General features: G+C 44.4%; 1 protein-coding gene across 1 annotated transcript in view; it reads left to right on the top strand.

The window, feature by feature from the left end:
* Positions 1-13,259, top strand: part of LOC124722181 — a 997,523-nt gene that overhangs the window by 386,357 nt on the left and 597,907 nt on the right. The gene's annotated exons all lie outside the window — the stretch shown is intronic.

The raw sequence follows: 13,259 nt of genomic DNA, 5'->3' as shown, positions 1-13,259 counted from the left end.
AACAGACGTGTTTTCCTGTGGAGGAATCGGTTGACCTATGACCTTACGATCAAATGTTTTCGGCTCCCATTGGAGGGGCACGTCCTTTCGTCTACTAATCGCACGGTTTTGCGGTGCGGTCGCAAAACACAGACACTAAACTTATTACAGTCAACAGAGACGTCAATGAAAGAACGGACAGATCATAACTTTGCGAAAATAAAGTAAGTGAACTTTTCACTCGCGGGAAGACTTGAATCAAGGACCTCTCGTTCCACAGCTGCTCACGCTAACCACGGGACCACGGCGCTCCTGAGCCCGTATCAATCATGATGTTGCCTATCTTGCGCATGGACTACTCAGTTTGTATATTTTGCTTATTTTTTTCGTAGTTCCACACAACTTCTTCCTGTTTTCTCGATTGATCTGTATTCAGTTTTTCATGGCCTTCCAATGCCAATGTGCCAACTTATAGCTAAAGCTGAGGGGGGGGGGGGGGGGTGCGATGGGGAGGTTCCCTTGTGAGTGTAACAGGATAGAAATAACTGCTAACACTGGCTTTGTAGTAGTAGAGATACAGATTTAAAGCACGTTTCTCATATATATGAATGTTGATTAAACTGATATTTTGCCACGATAAATAACAATGACTTAGAAACGCGTACACACGAGGTACACCATCTGAGAAAAAGTATGCGAACACCCATTAGTGAACGTTTATATGCGCAGTGGCTAGCACAATGGATCGCATTCCGGAGGACGACGGTTCAATTCCGCGTCCGGCCATCCTGACGTAGGTTTCCCGTGATATCCCTAAATCACTCCAGGCAAATGCTGGGATGGTTCCTTTGATAGGGCACGGCCGACTTCCTTCCCTATCCGATGAGACCGATGACGTCGCTGTCTGGTCTCCTCCGCCAAAACAACCCAACCTCAACCCAACGTTTATATGGGGTGTATCCAACCTTCGCCCTTAACACCGCTTGAACTCTGTTGCAGACATTTTCAGTGAGGTGTCAGACTGTCTATAGAGAAATGGCAATCCGCTCTTCTTCCCTATCCGATGACACCGATGACCTCGCTGTCAAAACAACCCAACCTCAACCCAACGTTTATATGGGGTGTATCCAACCTTCGCCTTTATGACCGCTTGAACTCTGTTGCAGATATTTTCAGTGAGGTGTCTGATGGCTATAGAGAAATGGCAATCCGCTCTTCTTCCCTATCCAATGAGACCGATGACCTCGCTGTCTGGTCTCCTCCGCCAAAACAACCCAACCTCAACCCAACGTTTATATGGGGTGTATCCAACCTTCGCCTTTATGACCGCTTGAACTCTGTTGCTTACATTTTCAGTGAGGTGTCAGACTGTCTATAGAGAAATGGCACTCCGCTCTTCTTCCCTATCCGATGACACCGATGACCTCGCTGTCAAAACAACCCAACCTCAACCCAACGTTTATATGGGGTGTATCCAACCTTCGCCTTTATGACCGCTTGAACTCTGTTGCAGACATTTTCAGTGAGGTGTCTGAGTGTCTATAGAGAAATGGCAATCCGCTCTTCTTCCCTATCCAATGAGACCGATGACCTCGCTGTCTGGTCTCCTCCGCCAAAACAACCCAACCTCAACCCAACGTTTATATGGGGTGTATCCAACCTTCGCCTTTATGACCGCTTGAACTCTGTTGCAGACATTTTCAGTGAGGTGTCAGACTGTCTATAGAGAAATGGCAATCCGCTCTTCTTCCCTATCCGATGACACCGATGACCTCGCTGTCAAAACAACCCAACCTCAACCCAACGTTTATATGGGGTGTATCCAACCTTCGCCTTTATGACCGCTTGAACTCTGTTGCAGATATTTTCAGTGAGGTGTCTGAGTGTCTATAGAGAAATGGCAATCCGCTCTTCTTCCCTATCCAATGAGACCGATGACCTCACTGTCTGGTCTCCTCCGCCAAAACAACCCAACCTCAACCCAACGTTTATATGGGGTGTATCCAACCTTCGCCTTTATGACCGCTTGAACTCTGTTGCAGACATTTTCAGTGAGGTGTCAGACTGTCTATAGAGAAATGGCAATCCGCTCTTCTTCCCTATCCGATGACACCGATGACCTCGCTGTCAAAACAACCCAACCTCAACCCAACGTTTATATGGGGTGTATCCAACCTTCGCCTTTATGACCGCTTGAACTCTGTTGCAGACATTTTCAGTGAGGTGTCTGAGTGTCTATAGAGAAATGGCAATCCGCTCTTCTTCTCTATCCAATGAGACCGATGACCTCGCTGTCTGGTCTCCTCCGCCAAAACAACCCAACCTCAACCCAACGTTTATATGGGGTGTATCCAACCTTCGCCCTTAACACAGCTTGAACTCTGTTGCAGACATTTTCAGTGAGGTGTCAGACTGTCTATAGAGAAATGGCACTCCGCTCTTCTTCCCTATCCGATGACACCGATGACCTCGCTGTCAAAACAACCCAACCTCAACCCAACGTTTATATGGGGTGTATCCAACCTTCGCCTTTATGACCGCTTGAACTCTGTTGCAGACATTTTCAGTGTGGTGTCTGAGTGTCTATAGAGAAATGGCAATCCGCTCTTCTTCCCTATCCAATGAGACCGATGACCTCGCTGTCTGGTCTCCTCCGCCAAAACAACCCAACCTCAACCCAACGTTTATATGGGGTGTATCCAACCTTCGCCTTTATGACCGCTTGAACTCTGTTGCAGACATTTTCAGTGAGGTGTCAGACTGTCTATAGAGAAATGGCAATCCGCTCTTCTTCCCTATCTGATGACACCGATGACCTCGCTGTCAAAACAACCCAACCTCAACGCAACGTTTATATGGGGTGTATCCAACCTTCGCCTTTATGACCGCTTGAACTCTGTTGCAGACATTTTCAGTGAGGTGTCAGACTGTCTATAGAGAAATGGCAATCCGCTCTTCTTCCCTATCCAATGAGACCGATGACCTCGCTGTCTGGTCTCCTCCGCCAAAACAACCCAACCTCAACCCAACGTTTATATGGGGTGTATCCAACCTTCGCCTTTATGACCGCTTGAACTCTGTTGCAGACATTTTCAGTGAGGTGTCTGAGTGTCTATAGAGGAATGGCAATCCGCTCTTCTTCATGAATCGAAACCACAGAAGGTAGTGATCTTGCATGCAGGGGTCTGGAGCGTTGATTCACTAACTCATCCCAAAGCAGTTCCATTGGATTCACGTCGAGCCTCTAGACATTCATGAATGTTATTGTCCACAAACCATTGCCTCCCAGGTGCTGTTTTATGAAAGAGTGCATTATCATGCTGATACAATCAGTCATTGTCACCGAAAAGTTCATCTACTGCACGTACATACTGCTGTAAAATGTGTTCATACCGTTTCGCATTTAACGTTTTCTCACGCCCATTAAGGGGACCACGCCCTAACCACGAAAAACAGCCCATACCGTAACACTGCCTCCTCCGTATTTCACTGTTGGCACCACACATGATGGCAGGTAACGTTCTCCATGCTTTCGGCAAACCAAAATCCTTCCAGCAGATTGCCACAGGGTATAGGGTGATTCATCATTCGTTTCCAGCCACCAGCTATGCACGAACGTCGGTCTCCACACTATCTCAAGCGTCGCTTGGCGTTTGACTACAGAAATGTGTGGCTTATGACGAACTGTTCGACCATTATATCCCTTTCCTTTTAATTGACTACGTAGAGTCATTGAGCTACCTGAACTGGTGGCAGCACTACGCTACACTAAGCTACAAACAGTAGATGTGTGACCACTTACGTTGAAGTTCGTCACCGTTGGCTGGAACGTTCCTTAACGTTCTTTCCATTAGTTTATATTTTGACTTCATGTATGGTAGCACTTTCAAATTCATGAGATATTCCTTCCGCTGATTTCGTGCGATTTTTTACAAGCACCCACCACAGCGCTCGAGGGTCCCTGTGCATCAGTCAGTGCAGAAAGTTTGCCAGGTCTTCATTTAGCTGTTGTTTTTCTTGGTGTATCACTTCCAAACAGTCGATTTCGGTAGCTTTGTTGTTGTTGTGGTCTTCAGTCCTGAGACTGGTTTGATGCAGCTCTCCATGCTACTCTATCCTGTGCAAGCTTCTTCATCTCCCAGTACCTACTGCAGCCTACATCCTTCTGAATCTGCTTAGTGTATTCATCTCTTGGTCTCCCTCTACGATTTTTACCCTCCACGCTGCCCTCAAGTACTAAAGTGGTGATCCCTTTATGCCTCAGAACATGTCCTACCAACCGATCCCTTCTTCTAGTCAAGTTGTGCCACAAACTCCTCTTCTCCCCAATTCTATTCAATACCTCCTCATTAGTTATGTGATCTACCCATCTAATCTTCAGCATTCTTCTGTAGCATCACATTTCGAAAGCTTCTATTCTCTTCTTGTCTAAACTATTTATCGTCCATGTTTCACTTCCATACATGGCTACACTCCATACAAATACTTTCAGAAACGACTTCCTGACACTTAAATCAATACTCGATGTTAACAAATTTCTCTTCTTCAGAAACGCTTTCCTTGCCATTGCCAGTCTACATTTTATATCCTCTCTACTTCGACCATCATCAGTTATTTTGCTCCCAAAATAGCAAAACTTCTTAACTACTTTAAGTGTCTCATTTCCTAATCTAATTCCCTCAGCATCACCCGTCTTAATTCGAATACATTCCATTATCCTCGTTTTGCTTTTGTTGATGTTCATCTTATACCCTCCTTTCAAGACACTGTCCATTCCGTTCAACTGCTCTTCAAAGTCCTTTGCTGTCTCTGACAGAATTACAATGTCATCGGCGAACCTCAGTTTTTATTTCTTCTCCACGGATTTTAATACCTACTCCGAACTTTTCTTTTGTTTCCTTTACTGCTTGCTCAATATACAGATTGAACAGCATCGGGGAGAGGCTACGACCATGTCTCACTCCCTCCCCAACCACTGCTTCCCTTTCATGTCCCTCGACTCTTATAACTGCCATCTGGTTTCGGTACAAATTGTAAATAGCCTTTCGCTCCCTGTATTTTACCCCTGGCACCTACAGAATTTGAAAGAGAATATTCCAGTCAACATTGTCAAAAGCTTTCTCTAAGTCTACAAATGCTAGAAACGTAGGTTTGCGTTTCCTTAATCTTTCTTCTAAGATAAGTCGTAGGGTTAGTATTGCCTCACGTGTTCCAACATTTCTACGGAATCCAAACTGATCTTCCCGGAGGTCGGCTTCTACCAGTTTCTCCATTCGTCTGTAAAGAATTCGCGTTAGTATTTTGCAGCTGTGACTTATTAAACTGATAGTTCGGTAATTTTCACATCTGTCAACACCTGCTTTCTTTGGGATTGGAATTATTATATTCTTCTTGAAGTCTGAGGGAATTTCGCCTGTCTCATACATCTTGCTCACCAGATGGTAGAGTTTTGTCAGGACTGGCTCTCCCAAGGCTGTCAGTAGTTCTAATGGAATGTTGTCTACTCCCGGGGCCTTGTTTCGACTTAGGTCTTTCAGTGCTCTGTCAAACTCTTCACGCAGTATTGTATCTCCCATTTCATCTTCATCTACCTGCTCTTCCATTTCCATAATATTGTCCTCAAGAACATCGCCCCTGCATAGACCCTCTATATACTCCTTCCACTCTTCTGCTTTCCCTTCTTTGCTTAGAACTGGGTTTCCATCTGAGGTCTTGATATTCATGCAAGTGGTTCTCTTTTCTCCAAAGGTCTCTTTAATTTTCCTATAGGCAGTATCTTACCCCTCGTGAGATAAGCCCCTACGTCCTTACGTTTGTCCTGTAGCCATCCCTGCTTAGCCATTTTGCACTTCCTGTCGATCTAATTTTTTAGACGTTTGTATTCCTTTTTGTCTGCTTCACTTACCGCATTTTTGTATTTTCTCCTTTCATCAATTAAATTCAGTATCTCTACTGTTACCCAAGGATTTCTACTAGCCCTCGTCTTATTACCTACTTGATACTCTACTGCCTTCACTATTTCATTCCTCAAAGCTACCCATTCGTCTTCTGCTGTATTTCTTTCCCCATTCCTGTCAATTGTTCCCTTATGAGCTTCCTAAAACTCTGTACAACCTCTTGTTCTTTCAGTTTATCCAGGTCCCATCTCCTTAAATTCCCACCTTTTTGCAGTTTCTTCAGTTTTAATCTACAGGCCATAACCAATCGATTGTGGTCAGAGTCCACATCTGCCCCTGGAAATGTCTTACAATTTAAAATCTGGTTCCTAAATCTCTGTCTTACCATTATATAATCTATCTGATACCTTTTAGTATCTCCAGGGTTCTTCCATGTATACAACCTTCTTTCATGATTCTTGAATCAAGTGTTAGCTATGATTAAGTTATGCTCTGTGCAAAATTCTACCAGGCGGCTTCCTCTTTCATTTCTTAGCCCCAATCCATATTCACCTACTACGTTTCCTTCTCTTCCTTTTCCTACTGTCGAATTCCAGTCACCCATGACTATTAAATTTTCGTCTCCATTCACTACCTGAATAATTTCTTTTATCTCATCATACATTTCATCAATATCTTCATCCTCTGCAGAGCTAGTTGGCATATAAACTTGTACTACTGTAGTAGGCGTGGGTTTCGTGTCTATCTTGGCCACAATAATGCGTTCACTATGCTGTTTGTAGTAGCATACCCGTACTCCTATTTTTTTATTCATTATTAAACCTACTCCTGCATTACCCCTAATTGATTTTGTATTTATAACCCTGTATATCAGTTTGGATTCCGCAGAAATGTTGGAACACGTGAGGCAATACTAACCTTACGACTTATCTTAGAAGAAAGATTAAGAAAAGGCAAACCTACGTTTCTAGCATTTGTAGACTTAGAGAAAGCTTTTGACAACGCTAACTTGAATACTCTCTTTCAAATTCTGAAGGTGGCAGGGGTAAAATACAGGGATCTAAAGGCTATTTACAATTTGTACAGAAACCAGATGGCAGTTATAAGAGTCGAGGGGCATGAAAGGGAAGCAGTGGTTGGGAAAGAAGTGAGACAGGGTTGTAGCCTCTCCCCGATGTTATTCAGTTTGTATATTGAGCAAGCAGTAAAGGAAACAAAAGAAAAATTCGGAGTAGGTATTAAAATTCATGGAGAAGAAGTAAAAACTTTGAGGTTCGCCGATGACATTGTAATTCTGTCAGAGACAGCAAAGGACTTGCAAGAGCAGTTGAACGGAATGGACAGTGTCTTGAAAGGAGGATATAAGATGAACATCAACAAAAGCAAAACGAGGATAATGGAATGTAGCCAAATTAAGTCTGGTGATGCTGAGGGAATTAGATTAGGAAATGAGACACTTAAAGTAGTAAAGGAGTTTTGCTATTTAGGAAGTAAAGTAACTGATGATGGTCGAAGTAGAGAGGATATAAAATGTAGACTGGCAATGGCAAGGAAATCGTTTCTGAAGAAGAGAAATTTGTTAACATCGAGTATAGATTTAAGTGTCAGGAAGTCGTTTCTGAAAGTATTTGTATGGAGTGTAGCCATGTATGGAAGTGAAACATGGACGATAACCAGTTTGGACAAGAAGAGAATAGAAGCTTTCGAAATGTGGTGCTACAGAGGAGTGCTGAAGATAAGGTGGGTAGATCACGTAACTAATGAGGAGGTATTGAATAGGATTGGGGAGAAGAGAAGTTTGTGGCACAACTTGACTAGAAGAAGGGATCGGTTGGTAGGACATGTTTTGAGGCATAAAGGGATCACAAATTTAGCATTGGAGGGCAGCGTGGAGGGTAAAACTCGTAGAGGGAGACCAAGAGATCAATACACTAAGCAGATTCAGAAGGATGTAGGTTGCAGTAGGTACTGGGAGATGAAGAGGCTTGCACAGGATAGAGTAGCATGGAGAGCTGCATCAAACCAGTCTCAGGACTGAAGACCACAACAACAACAAAGCTACCGAAATCGACTGTTTGGAAGTGATACACCAAGAAAAACAACAGCTAAATGAAGACCTGGCAAACTTTCTGCACTGACTGATGCACAGGGACTCTCGGGCGCTGTGGTGGGTGCTTGTAAAAAATCGCACGAAATCAGCGGAAGGAATATCTCATGAATTTGTAAGTGTTACCATACATGGAGTCAAAATATAAACTAATGGAAAGAACGTTAAGGAACGTTCCAGCCAGTCTCAGGACTGAAGACCACAACAACAACAGCCCTGTATTCACCTGACCAAAATTCTTGTTTCTCCTGTCACCGAACTTCACTAATTCCCACTATATCTAACTTTAACCTATCCATTTCCCTTTTTAAATTTTCTATCCTACCTGCCCGATTAAGGGATCTGACATTCCACGCTCCGACCCGTAGAAAGCCAGTTTTCTTTCTCCTGATAACGACGTCCTGTTGAGTAGTCCCCGCCCGGAGATCCGAATGGGGGACTATTTTACCTCCAGAATATTTTACCCAAGAGGACGCCATCATCATTTAATCATACAGTAAAGCTGCATGCCCTCGGGAAAAATTACGGCTGTAGTTTCCCCTTGCTTTCAGCCGTTCGCAGTACCACAACAGCAAGGCCGTTTTGGTTAGTGTTACAGGGCCAGATCAGTCTATCATCCAGACTGTTGCCCCTCCAACTACTGAAAAGGCTGCTGCCCCTCTTCAGAAACCACACGTTTGTCTGGCCTCTCAACAGATACCCCTCCGTTGTGGTTGCACCTACGGTACGGCTATCTGTATCGTTGAGGCACGCAAGCCTCCCCACCAACGGCAAGGTCCATTGTTCATGGGAGGGGGGGGGGAGGGGGGGGGGGTCGGTAGCTTTACAAGGATTGAAATGTCCCTAGACGATTTGTTACTTGACATCCAATTGCTTGAGCTCTCCTGACGAACCCAATCTGCTGCTACTGCTTCTGCGCTGACAACACAAAACTCTCCGTTTCCTTTTATAGTGACGGGTCCTCCTCTCGTGACATCTGCTGGTTAAGTCTCTAACTCGATATTTACACAGATGGTTGCAAGACCTTGGCTGTCCAATACAAAACGTCGAATCAAAATACCTTCAGCCATCTAAATTGCTAGTTGTTATTTTATGTGAGCAACCAGTTTCAGCGCTACATTACGCCATTTAGTGGTCAATTCTGCATCGCTTAGGGGTGTCCGGATACTTGCGATCAGATAGTGAATTTAAGACCGAAACTTTCATATGTTTAGAGGTGGTATTAGGGATTATTCTGAAAGCGAAACGTGATACAAACTTAGGTTCTGTTCAGTTTGAAAACTGCGGATGAAAGTTTAACGTTTCTTGGACGACGAGATCATTTCAGACTGAGAAGCTCCCGATTATCCATACAGCATCTGTCTACACGAGCTCGTGCACTGTACTTGTCGGTGCCATTTTTATAGCGTTATAGGGAAACAAAGCAAAATAATAAAACACAACGAGTAAAAATTCGTTAATTTACTATTCCTTGCACCGTTTCAGTTTCTGACTCTTTCAAATAACTATACCGCTAAACCGTTAAGAGTGAATCACATATTTATATTCAATAAAACCACTCAATAATCACAATCACGCCGGTCACCGCAATGGAATCCGATACACCTCGTATTGGTCTTTCCCCTCTGACCTCTCGACAGAACTGTCTCATTGTCTCCCAAATTGATTGGCCGTTCTAATTCATCATTTTGTGCTGACATCGGCCTAATACTCATTGTTTCGCCATCCATCATACGTAATACCATCAGTCACAGGAATAAACAGCTCTGACGTATTTCGCTCATTTACAAGGCGCCCGTCATTCCTGCGCTTGGGGTCACAGTGCCATCTGAAGCGTAGCTCGTACGTAAGCCGTGTGGCTTTCCGCATGAGAGGGAGGGTAGGGGGAGAGTATTTCTGAGTATCGATGACGTTCCATCTAATGCAGGAGTGGCCAACCCGCGGACCGCGGGTCGCATACGGCACAAAGCAAGTATCAATGTGGCCCAAGAAGTAAGCGTCTATCACACGACTGATAAAAAAAAATCCGTAAGATTCCGATTATGTAAAGTTATGATAAAGTGAATATTTTCAAACCGAAGCTCGAGCCACACCTCCGCTGTACCTCCTGCCGTCCCAGTTACGCCCCCCCCCCCCCCCAAGTGTCTCTCACTCTTTCTCTCTCTCTCTCTCTCTCTCTCTTCTCTTTCCCTTTTTTTTTGTCACCGTGTTAGTATTAAGCGTATTACGTGCGGCCGAAAAACAGTCGGTCTCTTCCAGTTTCCAGTGCGGCTCAGGTAAGGTAAAAGGGTTGGGCACCCCTCAACTGATGTCTCGCAACTCACATTTCCACGAGCTTAAAATAAGCATTGTGATGGGCAACGGACAACAAATGTGTATGTCGTACAGCGTTGTTGACTGGATGTTTGCTATGGGTTCAACCACTGCAATCGCAAAGGTTTGCATTATTCGCATCTTCACGCCTGATCAAGGCCCTTTCCTTTGCGATGTGCAAATGTGTGTAAAGTTTAACAGTTTTTTGTACGTGCCTGATTAATGCATGTCAAGTGGAGTCACGTATAAGCATGGCATGAAGAATGATTAGTGTTTAATGTCCTGTCGACGACGTAGTCGTTAGTCAGGGAACAAGCTCGAAAGAGGTAAAGATCTTGAAGGAAGTCGACCACGTACTTTTCAAAAGATCTGCTAAGCCAACCGAAATCAGTTTCGTCCGACGGAGATTTGAACCCCGTTCCTCCCTATTCTAGTCCAGTGTGCACCACCTTGCTCGGTAACACTGCCGCGCTTTTTTAGGGAAATGAGGAGAGTCGGGAGGCAAGGAACCCCGTGCCGCCTGATAGCCTACACGCATGGAATACCAGCGTCATCCAGTGGACGAATCAACTTCAACAGCAGCACGTTTTCTGTCCCTCGAGACAATGTGAATTACATTAGAACATTACCGCATGTTCACGTGATCAGGAACTTGACGCCAACACCTCTCGTCGCTTTACCGGCCAAACATGGAATGATGGATGGCGGAGCAAATACTGTTAGGACGATGTCGGCACGAAGTGATGAACAGCATCTGGCTGCTAATGCTGCTCCAAGCTGCGTCAGTGTTCGAGGGTAACGAGCGGCCAACTTGTCTCTTACGAACAATGAAAAACCTCGTCGTGAATGAATGACTTTATTTCACCTCGCAGTCACTTCTTAGCTAAGAAAGTTAGTTGACAAAGGGTTGTCTTTTAGGATTCCAAAAGAAGTTGCTACGAGTCGACCTCTAAAAGTAAGTTACACAATATTACGACAAGTTAAGTAACTTTGATTGAATGGTTCACTGTGCTTCACACTGACACAGATGCATGCACAACACGAGCACCGATGTCTACAGCGCTGTGGAGCTCATGGAGGAACAGAGCGAGCTGAGTTTCGCAAGATCTTTGATTTCTATAGAGGAGATATTAGTTTTTCAAAAACGTCGTAACACAAGAACATAAAGAATAAGAATGTTCCCTAATTCTACAAAACACTGGCGTCCACGATATAGGCCTATAATTATGTGGATCTGTCGTACTACACTTCTTGAAAACGGGAATGGCCTGTGCTTTTCTTCAGTCGCTGGGTACCCTTCGTTGCTCCAGCGACCTACAATAAACTACTACTAGAAGGGGAGCAACTTATTTTGCATTATCTCTATAGAATCTGACAGGTATCTCATCTGGTCCTAATGCTTTTCCAATACAAAGCGATTGTGATTGTTTCTCTGTTCCGCGGTTACCTCAGTATCTGTCATTTCGACCTTCCTACGATGATTGAAAGGAGAACCCTTGTTACGATCTTCCGCGATGAAACAATTTCGGAAGACCGAATCCAGTGTTTCGGCCTTCTCTCTGTCATTTTCCGTTTCGATGTCATTATGGTCACTAAGTGACTGAACATATGATTTCGAACAACTTACTGTTGGGTTTTTATTCCAACGACTGTAACAACTTCTCGTAAACTGCAAAGAGGATCGTGCAGCTAAAACAAACTCTTCCACATCTTCACTTCTTGCTGGTCTTCGTGTATTACCGCCGCGCCTTCTCAGACTCCTTCTTTCTCGAAATCACTGTTCAGCACGGAAGAAGGTAATGGCGCATGGGAATTCTTCGACCAGGATATGCCACGGTACAAGTCACGGTTGCTTCATTGGAATCGTCTCGGTATTCGCCGAAAACTGGCAACATGTCAATGTACTTGCCGGAGGTGTATGCTATGCCTGTCACACGTCAATGGAAATGAACATTACACCAACAGAATAAAGAACTTTACCTGTGACTTAACTAACGATGAAATAAATGTCGTATGCGTTTAAAAATTATGTGTAGTCGTGACTACCCTAAACGTTCAGCTTGAAAATTTCATGTTTACAGCGTGGAAAGCTTATCCATTTTTGTATAAAAGATAGACCAGCTATCCGGCCGGTGTGGCCGTGCGGTTCTAGGCGCTTCAGTCTGGAACTGCGTGACCGCTACGGTCGCAGATTCGAATCCTGCCTCGGGCATGGATGTGTGTGATGTCCTTAGGTTAGTTAGGTTCAAGTAGTTCTACGTTCTAGGGGACTGATGACCACAGATGTTAAGTCCCATAGTGCTCAGAGCCATTTGAACCATTTTTTGATAGACCAGCTAACGCACAAAGTGGCTAATATAAATCTGTCCTGCAAAGTATTTATAGTACCACTGACGCAGCGTTGGCCTTTGTTACTGAACATCACAGAAGATGCTCAAAATGGCCACCGTTGACGTCGATGGAGCGCTGTGCTCTGTTCGTCAAAATGCGCAGCAACTCTTTCTAGGGAAGAGCAGAAATAGCGTTTTCACTTGTCTACTTTAGCTGATTTGCCGCACAGATGAAAGTCAAAGGGTGAGAGATCAAGTGATCGAAATGGTCAGGAGATTGCACTGCCTCTGCTGAGTGTCCTCTCTTCACAGAACTTCTGATGCACTCATGACAAGTTTACAAGGCGGTGTTTGCTGTTGCTCCGCCTGGCTGAATGTATCCATACAGTCGTTCATGCTCTGTGAGTTGATCCACATGTCGATTAGACACTTTCTTTTCTAGACGTACCCGTTAGTATTAATAATTTGGTAAAAGACACGTGTCACCATGGGAACACCATACATTGCGCACCAAACATCAGCCTTGACATTATGCAGACGCTCTTCAAAGCACTGACGGGCATTTTGTGATGCATAATGGCGCATATTCTGTGAGTTCACCTATCCTGACAGGCTGAAGCAGGCCTTATTTGA

Source organism: Schistocerca piceifrons, chromosome X, assembly GCF_021461385.2.
Source record: "Schistocerca piceifrons isolate TAMUIC-IGC-003096 chromosome X, iqSchPice1.1, whole genome shotgun sequence".
NCBI classification, from domain to species: Eukaryota; Metazoa; Arthropoda; class Insecta; order Orthoptera; family Acrididae; genus Schistocerca; species Schistocerca piceifrons.
This window is presented reverse-complemented; position numbering and strand designations above follow the sequence as displayed.